The sequence below is a fragment of the Sphaeramia orbicularis genome, chromosome 4 (genome assembly GCF_902148855.1).
Source record: "Sphaeramia orbicularis chromosome 4, fSphaOr1.1, whole genome shotgun sequence".
NCBI classification, from domain to species: Eukaryota; Metazoa; Chordata; class Actinopteri; order Kurtiformes; family Apogonidae; genus Sphaeramia; species Sphaeramia orbicularis.
Window position 1 is genome coordinate 57,010,424 of NC_043960.1, and position 12,368 is coordinate 57,022,791.

Here is a 12,368-nt window from a genome sequence, read left to right on the forward strand (position 1 = left end):
CCTTCAACTCATGTTTCTCCATAAGGCTAGTTAGCCGAGCAGATGAAGCAGGATGAGGCTCCAGGTGGTTTCTGTCCAGGGCTGCAGCAGCAGTGCAGTTCAAATCACCCCCCACAATTAAATATTAATCAGAAACACCTCCAATGACATCACATAAAACACTTAAAGTTCATTCTGTCCATATTTAACACAGGGGCGTACACACAGAGGAAGGCTAGTTTCACATGTTCATGACTGGCTTTAACCATCATCACATGTCCATGTATGATGTGATGCAGCTCCACAGACTGAGGACTGAAAGTTCTAGAGAAAAGGATTCCCACCCCAGCACTGTTGGACCTTTTGTGGCTGGCGCCCCCACTCTCTCCTCCAGCCCCTCTCATTTTCAACATCACTATGAGTCTCTTGAACAAACAACACATCCAGCTTCTTTAGCTCACACAGTTTGAACAGAGAAGCTCTCTTCACATCAGTGCGTGCCCCATTTATATTGATGGTCCCAATATTAATGTTGACCATGACAAAAATAAAAGCAGCAAGCACCAGGACAGAAAATAAAACATGCATCTGTATGGGTTTACTCATCCTCTGTAATCAGTGCAGCTCTGGCTCTAGCCCCCAGTTTCTTCAGCCTGAAAACCTCCTGGTCACTGAACGTCTCCTCTTTTCTGAATCTATTCACTGAGTGGATGAACCCATTTAAATCAGGGAAAAACTGTTCAGGTTTCACAGCCCTCTGACCTTTAGTCTCTATTAAAAATTTCTCTACAGGATAAGAAATTATTCTTTCCTGCTGAGAAGCCATCAGCTCAGCCTCCTCCTCTTCCTCCTCTTCCTCATCAGAGGGGGTCTGCACAGTTTTTTTAGCCTTACCTCCCCCATGGCCTCCATCTACAGATTTCTTTTGTTTGGTTTTGTTCAGATCCAGACACCGTTCATTAAAAACATCTTCCATTTCCACTTCATTTAAAGAGTTAGTTTCATTACTGTTCACTATATTTTCTGTTTTTCCTTCATTTAACATATCCTTTACACCAGACTGCTTTGTCTGCACGTTTTCCTTTCCATTATTCAAAACATTCAGATCAGGTAAGTTTTTAACACTCTCCACGGACCGAACAGTAGCTGACCCCGAGCCCGAAACACCGGCACCCTCCGCTGATTGACCTGATACTGAATCACCAGCATTCTCTGCTGACTGATCCGCCACCGAATCACCGGCGTTTTCCTTTCTGGCCTCAGGACAGGCTCGGATCAGACGCCCCTAATTGCCACAACCAAAACATTTAATGGTCTCAGATGTAGCGAAGACAGTGTAGTTGAAACCTTCTATTTTAAAGTTCAGAGTTAAATTCAGATGACTCTCTGCGTCTTTCAGGATCATATACACTTGTCTTCTGTGACAGACCAAGTGTTTCAGTTTAGGAGATTTGCATCCCAACAACACCATTTTAACTGGAGACACTATCTGTCCATACCTGGACATGAGCTGTACATAAATCATCATTTTTAATAAAAGGCGGTGCATTTGAAATAGTTATCTTTTTAGCTGGATTCACCAGCAGATACACTGGAGTAAACGCATCTCTGAGGACAATAGCAGTTTCCACCACCTGTTCCACTTTACTCACTTCATCCAAAAACAGGACCACAGCTCCGTTCATACGTGATGCAGATTTAATACTATCAAACCCCACCACTTCTCCTACAGCAGACCCCACCTCTTCCACCGAACAGCCGGACTGGGATCAAACTTTGACGGTGTGTCGTCGTGTGAGCTTCTCCAGCTCCACCTGACCACTGACAATGGGCATAGTGCCCGAATGCCCCACCACCACCAACCCCAAACCACCCAAATGAAACCCCCAACTACTAACTACTAACAACTCAAATCAACAAATATAAATTACATATAGAAACAAAATAGAAAAAAGGATAGAAACCACTTTCACTCACTCACCAAGCTCACTCCACACTCACGCATGCGCACAGAGAGAGAGACAGAGGGAGAGAGAGAGACAGAGAGAGACAGACAGACAGACAGAGGGAGAGAGAGAGACAGAGAGAGAGTGACAGACAGACAGAGAGAGGGAGACAGAGAGAGAAACAGAGAGAAAGACAGACAGAGAGAGAGAGAGAGAGACAGAGGGAGAGAGAGAGACAGAGAGAGAGACAGAGAGAGAGAGACAGAGAGAGAGAGAGACAGAGAGACAGAGAGAGAGACAGAGGGAGAGAGAGAGACAGAGAGAGAGAGGGGAGACAGAGAGACAGACAGAGAGAGAGAGAGAGAGAGAAGCTTTGATGGTGATCCTGTGGTTCATGTAAGCTTCAGTAGTTCCAGACAAACGGCTCTGTTCTGTCCTTCTATGGACAGACAGCAGTGAGTGGGTTAATGCAGATAAATGAGTGTTTATGAAACTGGTCCTAAAACAGGACAGAGGGTTAAACATTCAAACTGATGAAGACTAATGTTATGGAGCAGGTCTGGAAGAACTTTGGGTCTATTTAAAAAATTAATATTTACTGAGATTAAAGGAAACTATTTATCTATTTATATTAGATAAAACACATTTTTGTTTGATGTGTTCATACAAAAATCCACATACAACACGATAAAAAGGACACAAATATTAAACACTATTTTTTTTAAATATTTTTTTTATTCTCTCGCAGGTGCATTTTGGTAATCGCAGTAAATATCCAAGGCAGAGTGTTTGACAACCGCTGTTGCAAAATCATTTGTGCTTTATGTGTTTAAATGTTCAAGTTCTGTATGTAACACCAGTGGACGCGATGGGTTCCACACCAAACCTGGAAAGAGACCAAGATTAATGAAAAACCCACACATGTGGATTAGAAAAACCACTAGGACCCACACATTTAACACAGTGTCTTTATTTAGAGTCTATAGAAGACCATTTACACACGTTTACACATCTAATGCACTGACACCTAGGGAGATTTAATGTCCATATATGGGTCCTATTTTTGGGCCCAGTATTTGAATATAAATTCATTAATTATGGGATGGCTCAGAGCAAGAGTAAATTTTTTTTTTTTTTTTTTTTTTTTTTACATTTCTCTGAGGTCATCATTAGGTCCATCCTGGGGGGAAATATGTCTACATTTACCTTTTATTATTGGGTCTAAAAAGATGGAAAAGTGACAGATACTAAAATAAACCCAGTTTCATGGACAGACCCACATATCCAAATAAACCACATTAGTCTATTTCCAACCATTGTGTCACTACTGTATGTAGGTTAGTGTCAGTTGTGTTTTTCAGTAGAGGGTTGAAACCACTGAAAGGACTGACTTTACTGTGAACAGGTTTAAATTTAACACACGCTGATCCATCTAATTCAGAACTACAGCAGTAGGTTTAACAAACAAACACAGGACAAATAAAACTACTGATAGACATCACATGAAACCATTACACTGTAGAAAAAAAAAATCTATAATTTAACAGAATTTTCACTGTTTATTTTATAGATTTTTCCTGTGTTTTTAAGATACAGGAAAATATCAATGAAATGACAAAAATAGACTGTGATTTTACATGTCAAATGTGAAATAACATGAAAAACCGAAAAAACTGTAACTGTGAATAACCATAAAATTTCAATTTTTAAAAGAATTTTTTTTCTTTTTTCACAGAAAAATACAGTTAAAATACATTTGCAAACGTATCATAATTTCACAAATATTTCTTTTCTAAGCATGAGATTAAACTGTTAATTTAAAGTTTAATACTGTAAAAAATAATAATAATAATAAAAAAAAAACAACACAAAATTACTGACAATTAACTGTAAAAGAAGTATTTGTACTGTAAGTTTAGCAAGACTTGTTTGTTAATTGATAGATATCTTGTGTAATTATGGGAGGTTTGACAACAAAAATGTCGAATCAATGTATTTTTGTGAATGTATAACATGTATAAGCACTGATAAACTCCAAATACAGTTTTATTAAACATTAAAAAGTAAAAGAAAAAAAGCAAAATCTCATGTAAAGTTAAGGCAAAAAACTGTATTTTAATTATGGAAAATTACTGTATTTTTATGAGATGGTTATTTTCTGTTATTTAACAGTATTTTTTCGGCACCCCTGCTGCCGGAATATTACAGTTTTTTTTATGTTGTTTTTTTTTTTTTTTTTTTTACAGTGTAGGAAACATAAATAAATGACAAATAGAATCAAATCAGTGTAAAAGTGGACCCATATTTGGACCTACAGTAAATGACACTAATGATCACATGACCTCAGCTGACAAACTGAAGCCAACACCAGCAGGTTGAACAGAACAACTGAAATCAAACCCACAGAACCACATCTGGACTAACGGCACCTTCCCTTAGAACCTCCCTCATTGTAGTTCTAGTGGTTCCATGTGAACAGCTGGACCAGTCCAACTATGGAACTATAGGACTACAGCTGAAAACCCAACAGAACAGTTGGATCAGATAGAAATGGATCCAAACGCCAACACAGACCAAAGAAAACCGAATTTACAACAGAAATGTCACTGATACAGGAAATACACTGGACCAGTGGAAAGATGACCATATCTGATCACCTTAGAGCTGGAGTTGGTAGATCAGCACAAATACAAATGAACGTGTTCAGACGGTGGTACAGTCAATGTTTGGAATTATTGGCCCCGCCTCCAGAACCAGGAAGGACGTCCGTATTTAGTCTGACATTTTTTACAACAGGAGTCTAAGTGTCGTAACTGTGTTTTCTCTACTGCTCTGGTGTGTGTGTGTGTGTGTGTGTGTGTGTGTGTTTGTTATTGGGTCATGTGACCCTCCTCCTCTGCTGTTCATCCTCCTCCTCATCTTCAGTGGGAGGTTGAGTCCTCTGAAAGAAACCCAACTACGCACACAACAACAACACAATAGCACAACAAACAACAACACTAAACAATAACTCTAAACAATAACACAACTCCTCTTGAACAACTGGAACTCTATTAATGGGATGTTTCTTCCTGAACTGTGACTGTGTTTGACTCCGCCTTCCTTTAGCTCCGCCTCACATAGACCTGGAACAAACATGGCAGCAGACATGTCCAGTTCAGACTCCTGTGTGTGAGACTCAGTCTGAAGTTCAATGGATCCACTGAGGACAGATGTGAACGTACCTTATAGTAGAAGAAGAAGAAGAAGAAGAGGCAAAGAACAATTATGAGCAGAGCCAGGACGATGAGCACCACCCTGACGGTCAGAGGTGTCCCCGAGTCTGAAACACAAGAGAAACAACCTTTAAAACAACACCCATGGAACATGTGTTTGAAGACAACGAAGAAATACTGAAGGAAGGAAGGAAGGAAGGACAGACGGACGGACGGACGGAAGGAAGGAAGGAAGGAAGGAAGGAAGGAAGGAAGGAAGGAAGGAAGGAAGGAAGGAAGGAAGGAAGGACACCTAGACAAGTGACCAAAAGAAGGAAGAACAGAGCAAAGGGAAGGACTCCAGAGGCAGAACACTCTAGTCCACACCACAAGAACAGGTCAGGTGTTGATTACAGAGCACCCAGCGGATCATGGTGGAACAGTCTGTAGAGTGGAACCTGCCTGTATTCGTCAACTTCAACCACTGTCAAAAAGCATTTGATAACAGAAACCGCTCCAACACTCTGGAAACTCATGAGACACTACGGAAGACCTGAGAAACTAGTCAACGTTGTGAAGGCCAAGGACCAGGAACCAACTGCACAGAAAGGACAACGGTCACAACCTGTCCACGTACAGACAGGAGGAGCACATTCTGTTCATCCTGGCAGTTGATTGGATCATGAAGGAACCGACCAAAGGAAGACAACATGGACTCCAGTGGACACTCTGGTAACAAATGGATGACCTAGACTTTGTGGACGGTCTTGCCCGACTGTCTCATACACATGTACAGATGCAAACAGAGACAGATGAACTGAACCTACAGCCCACACATACATCCAGGAAAGTCCAGAGTTCTTCAGTTGGACCAGGGGGGTCAAACATGCGTCCCAGGGGCCAAATGTGTCCCACCAAAGGTTTCAATCCGACCCCTGGGATGAATTTGCAAAGTGCAAAAATTCCACAGTCCAGGCTATGGAACTCATTTTAGTTGCGGTTCCACATACAGACCAATATGATCTACAGCCAAATAATAACAGCAGAAGAACCGACAAAAAAGAATGACTACAGATTTTCGACTGGGTTTGATTTGAAAATAATATTACATTAGGCCTGTAAATAATGACAACTTCAAATTTTTGTCTCAGTTTCAGTGCAAAAAATAACAAATTTTGACAGAAAGGTGGAGTTCACCTGGATGAGGCCTATACCCTACCAGGGGTCAAAGGTCATGGTGGTGACCTCATCTATGGAACCAGTAAATGGACCCTAGACCTGATCCACTGAACCAAGCCCACATTAGAATACTGACCCCACAGGACTGGACTGGAGGCACTAGGCATGATGGGTAATCACTGCCCCCACAGGACTGGACTGGAGGCACTAGGCATGATGGGTAATCACTGCCCCCACAGGACTGGACTGGAGGCCTGTTCCTCCCTTCAACTCTGCACATGTGAGTTCATCCACCCACTGTCCATGACACACACACATGTACAGATGCACCTTGAACTGGGGGGGGCTTAATATCAAATACCACATTAGCCCTGATTTTCTGATACAACAAGATGTTCTAAGCACTCCTGTGTAATTTTTTTTTTTTTTTTTTTAATTTTCATCCAACCCCCCCCCCCCCCCCCAAATATTACTTTTTGAAATCTGAAAATCTCACCTTTCACCGCTTCTCCACTCTTTTGTCCAGTGCAATAAATATGTTCATGATGGGCTATTTAATGGTCTTGTAAGTTCCATATTGTATCATAAGAGTACTTTGTACTATGAAAAGTCTAATGTCAAGGTCATGTTGGAGGTTAAAGGTCACCAAAATGCCTAGTTTTTTCAAAAATTCATACAATCTGACATTTTATCAAATCTGTCCTCAGTTCTCTTCCCTCTGGTTTCCTGGTGGGACCCCCCAGGCCTTTGGCCCTTTAAAGACACATTACAGACTAAATATTGCAACATGGACATTCCATTTGAATTTGCCGCCATTAGTGTGGCGGGAAACACTAGCACTTCATTCATTCATTAATTTTCTGAACCCGCTTTATCCTCACTCGGTCTCTTGGAGCCCATCGCAGCGACTTATGGGTGAAGGCGGGGTTCACCCTGGACATGTGACCAGTTCATCACAGGACTGAACATATAGAGACAAACAATCACTGTCAAATTCACACCTATGGGGGATTTAGATTAACCCACTGACCTATCAGTGCATGTGTTTGGATGGTGGGAGGAGCCAGAGTACCCAGAGAGAACCCACGCAGACACGGGGAGAACATGCAAACTCCACACAGAAAGGTCCCACCCCCATGGACTAAAAGTCCCACCCCCACGGACTGGTGTTGGAATGGAACCCAGGACCTTCTGTCTGTGAGGCACCAGGTCTATCCACTGCACCAACAGGACATATACATGTAAATGTCAACGTCATGTGAATCTACCGTTTGTTCTTTTTGACATGTCACTGTGGAGAATACATGAGTAAATAGTTGTGTTGAATGTGTCTTATTGAATGGAAGTTGTTTGTGGTCAGTAGATGTGTTCTGAGAAGAGAACCTGAGCCCAACATTTGGAAGAACCCACATTAACAGCTTCATTCCATCTAATATGCATTTTGGACCATTTGGGTGACCTTTGACCTATAATTAAACCTTGACTCTACACCTTTTGTAGTGCAAAGCACTCTGAAGACATGACATGTCACACGAAAAAAAACATTTAAAGGCCCAGAATGAGCAGATTGCTACATTGTACTTTATCAAAAGTGAAGAAGGTTTGAAAGTTGCCAAAAACCCCACGTTTTCAGGGTTGAAGAAGTGATTTTCGGGGTAAGGGGTGGGGGGTTTGGGCTTGATTTGAAATGTTTTCACATTTTTGTATTCCCAAGACTTGGGAGCATTAGAAAATCTGGGCTAAAGTTAAATCTGAAAATTTTCCTGAAATAAGCCCCCCCCCCACACACTTGAACTGTGGACACTAACTGGGCTTCACATTTAACCGGATGGACTGGGTTTAAACCTGGGTTTAAACTCAACTGTGCTTTGAACTGAGCTCAGATTAAAGGAGTGTTTGTTGGTTCAGCCCAGTCTCTGACAGGTTCAACTGGACCGGCTTTACCTGATCTCAGTTCTACCAACGTGGTTCTGCTCACACCTGTTCACTCTGCTCACTGGGAACGTTATGGAACATGGTCATGTGACTGTTACTGATGTATTGTGGGTGTTTTGTGTGCATTTGTCCTGACATTACCTCCAACAGTGAGATAGAGGGTGGGGCTCTGAGACGATGAGAAGCTGTGGTTATAAACATCTACGTGATAAACACACGTGTAGTCCCGTTGGTGGGCGTGGCCTATGGCAGACAAAAGGAAGTGGGCGGAGTGATTGACAGCCGGCAGGGTGAGGTTCAGCGGCTCTTTGGTGTCAGAGATCAGCTGGAAGGAGCCTCCTGGGTACTGTGGTTGGACGGAGCATGTGATGGTGAAGTCGGAGCCCGTGAGCAGCCGGAACCCCTGCTGGTAGACCTCAAAGACCCCGTCAGACAGGGAGATGTTGGGCTGAGGCAGCAGATCTGTCCACACACAGAGACATGATTGGACCAAGCAGCACACATGAGCACAAACAAGCAGTCAGAGAATCCATCCTCCTCAGAGACACAGATGGATCTGATCCACAGGAGTCTGGGATGGGATGAACACTGACCAATGAAAACATGGAGGAAACAGAGCCGCTAGGTCACCAGGGCATCTTCGGAATTTTGCCGCGACGTGCATTGTGGGAAGTTCAGCTCCACGCAGCCGCAGTAGGAAGAGGCAATGACGCCGTTTCTGTGTTTGTTTGCGCTGCGGCCATAACGCAGCTGCGTGGAGCTGCACTTCCCACAATGCACATCGCGGCAAAATTGCGAAGATACCCTGGTGACCTATGATCTGTGTAAACAAACAAACTATTTATGGAGGACAACACGAAACTGTTCAGCACGAGGGAAGAGGTTCAGCTGAGGAGTAACAGAAAGACCAACGGAGTAGAGACACTGAGGACATGACTGGGGTTGGACAGATACAAGTTATACACAGTTTTAAAACACAGTTTGTGCCCGTTTGTACCTGAACACACCACGTCCACACCAGATGAGGACATGTAGGAACCACTTAGTTCAACACAGTCCCTCAGTCCAGATGTCAGCTTTACACAAGGAACTGACACTGACCACACAGGTCTGTCTGCAGAATCCTGTGTATATTTGACTGAAACAGCTGATCCACAGTCCAGATACTGACACACAGCAGATCCAGACTTCAGGTCCCAGTCTCTATAGGGGTCGTCTACTGGTCTCCACTGTCCCAGGTGTTGGATCTCTAAAGCACCAGCACAGCGGCTCGGCTGTCCCACCAACCTGACACCACCTGGGTCTGAGCAGAGACACAAAGACATGAGTCAAACAAACACAATGTCGTATGAAAGCCACGCCCCCTTGGTACCTGAACAGGTGAGTCCAGCAGCTGTTCCAGGTGAGCAGGTCTTCCCAGCAGAACTGGACCTTCTACAGTCCAGGACAGCAGACTCATGTCCTTCACACTGGAGCTCACTGGTCCAGACTGGAGCCTCCCCCTCTCCATAGAGCGCCCCCTGGAGGAGCCCAGGAGCCCCACAGCCCAGCTCCCTACAGACCACCTGGGCATCATTAAGGTCCAAATCCTCTTCACATACCGAGGACCAGGACTGGTTGGACCGGACCTCCAGTCTGCCTGAACACAGACTGGACCCATGGACCAGTCTGACAGAGTCTGTGGACACACAACAACACACACACATGTTTAAAGACACAAGAGCGGGGGGCCACGGCTCAGAGGTAGAGCAGGTCATCCAATAACCCAAGGGTGGGCAGTTTGAAAACCGATCTGTCCTAGTCTGTCCAGTGTGTCCTTGGGCAAGACACTTCACACACAGAATCCCAGTGGTCAGTGAATGCACCATAATGCAGTGTGTTTGATCAGTGACCTGTGCACTGGTTCATCTCAGACCACTGGAAACATGTGGCTCATGTCAAACATCTGCATTTAAGGACATGGTTTAGTGTCAGTGATGGGTTTGCATCATTTCATCAGGTACATATTTACCTTTGTTTTGATTGTTTGATACTTCCTAGATCTGTAGTTTTGCACTTGGTTTTGTATTCATTTTGTATTATCTTTGGATGGATTTGGTTTGGTTTGTCTGGCTTTATTCAGAAGGGGACAAGAAATAGAAGATTTTCTTCATCGTGCTCCTTTTTGAGCATGAATATGTACATGTTTGTTCACCTGATGATTATCGAATGTCTACTGATGAAACGCACAACCATGAACAAAGTAAATGAAATGAATAAATGACTGAATGAATGGTGTCCTCAGAGTCCAGCAGACCCACATAGAGCTGGAAAAAGAGCACATGGACCAACACAAAGTCCAGTTCAAATAAATGGACTCAGTCCTTCTGAGCTGTTCAACAGCCTGTTGGAAAGCAGAGTCATGTGACCACGTTCATGGACTGAAACTGAATTCAGCTGCATGTGTTTGATGTTTCAGTCCAACCGTCCAATGTGTGGACCTGGTCTGACTGGGTTTGGTTTGACCCAGCTCAGATAAAACACACCTGAATGGACTCATGGAAGAACTCTGACAGAATCAGGACTATCATCAGTAGACTTACCTGAACAGGTGAGGAACAGGGGGGAGTCAGAGAACCCAGAATATGTTCTCACACAGTCCATCAGTGCAGATGTAGTGAGAAGACAGATGAGGCTGATGGACCACTGAGGACCAAGTGGATCAGATCCTCTCACAGAAACAGCAGATCCGCAGTCCAGTCGACGACATATGACATCTGCTGCCTTCAGGGTCCAGAAGCCAGAGGACAGACGTTCATATCCCATGTCTCTCCATTCTCCATGATGTTTGATCTGTATTTCACCGTTACAGCGACTGGCTCCTCCCACCAGTCTGACATCATGAGGATCTGATCAAATACAAGTGACAGATAAATGAGCTCAAAGTGAGTGAACTGATATCAGCTGGTGTCAGTCAAAGCTCCGCCCACCTGTGCAGGTAAGGTCCACAGCTGTTCCAGATGAGCAGGTCTGTGCCCCTGAGCTTCCACAGTCCAGCAGAGCAGACTCATGGCCTTCACACTGGAATGTCTGCACCACAGGAGCCTCCGCTGCTCCAGAGAGCGCCCCCTGGAGGAGCCCAGGAGCCCCACAGCCCAGCTCCCTACAGACCACCTGGGCACCATGAAGGTCCAAGTGTCCTTCACACACTGAGGACCAGGACCTGGACTGGGGAGAGCGGACCTCCAGTCTGCCTGAACACATACTGGACCCATGGACCAGTCTGACAGAGTCTGTGGACACCGATGGAAGAAGACTGGAGTAAGACTAGAGTCTGAAGTGGACTCTAAGGGGCTGTAGTGGAAAGGAGGAGACCAGGGTCTGGGGCTTGGACTATATAGTGGATTTTACTGGACTGTAGTGGACTGGAGTAGACCAGGGTCTGGGGGTTAAGACGATACAATGGATTTTACTGGACTGAGGTGGACTGGAGTAGACCGGGGTCTGAGGCTTGGACTATATAGTGGACTTTATTGGACTGTAGTGGACTGGAGTAGATCAGGGTATAGGGCTTGGACGATATAGTGCATTTTACTGGACTGTAGTGGACTGGAGTAGACCGGGGTCAGGGGCTTGGACTATATAGTGGATTTTACTGGACTGTAGTGGACTCACATTCATATGTGTTTGTGTTTGTTTCTTCTGTGTGCCATGATGTTCATCAGCTGTTTGTTTGTGGACGTGGATATTATTGATTGATTGTATTGATCAGTTTGTGTGAGTTCACATTAAATGTGAGTTGAAGTCTTGGACCGACCAGGATCTGAGAGTCCACAGAGTCTGGAGCCCACAGTGACAGTGGAAGGGTTAGGGTTCAGTGTTAATGCTCTTACCTGAACAACTCAGCTCCAGGGATGAAAAGAGAGATGAACTAGATGTAAAACAGTCCCTCAGTTCAGATTCATCACAGTCTTCTCTGATCCACCAATGATCTATTTTTGAACCAGTGTCTCTGTGTCTCACTGAAACTGCAGATCCACAGTCCAGTTCTGCACAAACTCTGTTTCCTAACTTCCTGTACCAGTAATACCCATCCACTGGTTTCCAGTTTCCATCCTGTCGTTTCATCTCCAGGTCACCATGACAACGACTGGCT

General features: G+C 44.2%; 1 long non-coding RNA gene across 1 annotated transcript; it reads right to left on the minus strand.

Annotated features, from left to right (window-relative positions):
• Window positions 1-4,553: 4,553 nt before the first annotated feature.
• Window positions 4,554-8,545, minus strand: LOC115418570 (uncharacterized). The gene is made up of 3 exons (XR_003935324.1): window positions 8,375-8,545; window positions 5,150-5,247; window positions 4,554-5,050 (listed from the first exon to the last, which is right to left on the minus strand). It is a non-coding gene; the product is annotated as an uncharacterized LOC115418570 (long non-coding RNA).
• Window positions 8,546-12,368: the final 3,823 nt, after the last annotated feature.